Source organism: Sturnira hondurensis, unplaced genomic scaffold, assembly GCF_014824575.4.
Source record: "Sturnira hondurensis isolate 20B ecotype Veracruz unplaced genomic scaffold, ASM1482457v3 Scaffold0003213, whole genome shotgun sequence".
In the NCBI taxonomy this organism is placed as follows: domain Eukaryota; kingdom Metazoa; phylum Chordata; class Mammalia; order Chiroptera; family Phyllostomidae; genus Sturnira; species Sturnira hondurensis.
In genome coordinates this window covers 250,003-252,024 of record NW_028075844.1, presented here as the reverse complement: position 1 = coordinate 252,024, position 2,022 = coordinate 250,003, and positions in this window count along the sequence as shown.

Here is a 2,022-nt window from a genome sequence, read left to right as displayed (position 1 = left end):
GCTGTTATTTTAAGGCCCTACATCTGGGGCAATTTGTTGCACAGCAATAAGTCACAAATGCCACAGATTTGGTCCAAGATGAGGAGGTGAATCAGGAGTTACAGTGTTTGCCATGTTGAAATAAAATTGTAACAGACATCTGCCTTGGGCTGGCTTCCCCCAGCTGCAGAGCCCGAGACAAGGACTGAGCGCAGGTACTTCATCCGAAGGGGACCTTAGAAAGCATGAGTAGAGAAGAAGGGAAGTGAGATAGGGAGGTGTCGGCGGCAAATACGGAGAGTTTGAATGAGCGCATTTCTGCAGCGAGCACGTGAGGCTCAGTCCCTCCGGGGACCTCTGAGACAATGTGGGACACACACTTGAGCACTGAAGGTGCCCATCAAAAGGGATGGAGGGTTATTCCAAGACTGTTAACTCCCTATCAATTCTGGCTGTGGCCACGTGGGCCATAAAAAGCCCCCAAGCAGAGGGTCATGGGTGGTCACCCGGGCTGGGCCTAGAGCGACGCACATGAGGCACAAAGACTGATTGTACCTTCTGCCTCATTTCCACTATGTCTCGGCACCTTTTTTTTGACAGATCCTGCCTTAATTAAAGATTTTGCTTTTCCAGTGATCATCAATGTTTTGTAGTCATTTTGAATTTTTAAAACACGTGCATTTGAATAATAATCCTCTCGACTAATGAGTTCTTTGGTGCCCCCTTCAATTTTGCCCCTGAGGCAAGTGCCTCCCTTGTCACCCTGCTTCCAGCCCTGGGGTTCCCGTTGGAGGGTGTCAGCACACGCAGGAGAGGACTTGGGTGTCAGCTGCCACATCTGAGTCAGGGCGGGCTCAGTTCTGCTCTAGTAACAAGCAAATCCCAAGTCTCAGGGGGTTAAAACATCAGAGATCTTCCTTCTCACCTGGGTACTGTCTGGGAGACAAGGAAAAGGAAACAGTATGTGGTCCCTCTTAGCTTCTAGCTTGGCTTTTTTTTTTTAATGTGGTGAAATACATGTAACATAAAACTTACCATCTTACCCATTTTTTAAGTGGACAGTTCAGATACATATGTACATTCATATTCAACCATCACCACCACCCATCTCCAGAACGTTCTAATTTCACAAACTGGAACTCTGTCCCCATTAAGCTCCTCACACCCCTCCCCCAGTCCCTGGCACCCACCACCTACTTCCTGTCTCTGCGAGTTTGCCTCCCCTGGGAACCTCATCTGAGTGGAGTCATACAGCGTTTGGCCTTTTGTGACTGCCTTATTTCACTCGGGATGATGTCCTCAGGGGTCATCCATGTTGTCGAATGAGTCAGAATTTCCTTCCTTTTAAAAAATTTTTCAAGTGGTAAAAAACAAAATTTACCATCTTCACCGTTGTTAAGTGTGCGGTTTTGGAGTGTTAAGTACATTCGCTTTGTTGTGCAACCAACCCCCAGAACTTTTTCATATTGCAAAACTGAAACTCCGTACCCGTGAAACACTGATGGCCCCTGCCGCCTCCCACACCTGGCAACCACCATGTTACTTTCTGTTTCTACGAATCTGGCTCCTTTAGATGTGCCGTGTGAGTAAAATCTCGCAGTAATTGTCTTCTTGTGGCCGGCTTCTTTTATTGAGCATAATGTCCTCAAGGGTTATCTACATTGCAGCATGGGTCAGAACTGCCTTTCTTTTTAAGGCTGAATAATATTTCATTGTACATATTACACCACATTTTGTTTATCCCTTCATCTGTCGATGGAAAATTGGGTTACTTCCACTTCTTAGCTAGTGTGAGTAATGCCGCTGTGTACAAGTATCTCTTTGAGGCCCTGCTTTCAATTCTTTTGGGCGTTTACCCAGAAGAGGGATGGTTGGATCACGTGCTAATTCTATGTTTAATTCTTTAAGGAACTACCATACAGTTTCTACAGCGGCTGCAGCATTTTACATTCCCACCAACAGTGCACAGCAGTTCCCATTTCCCACACCCTTGCCCACACTTGTCACTTTCTGTTTGATTGTTTGTAGGAGCCATCCTAATAA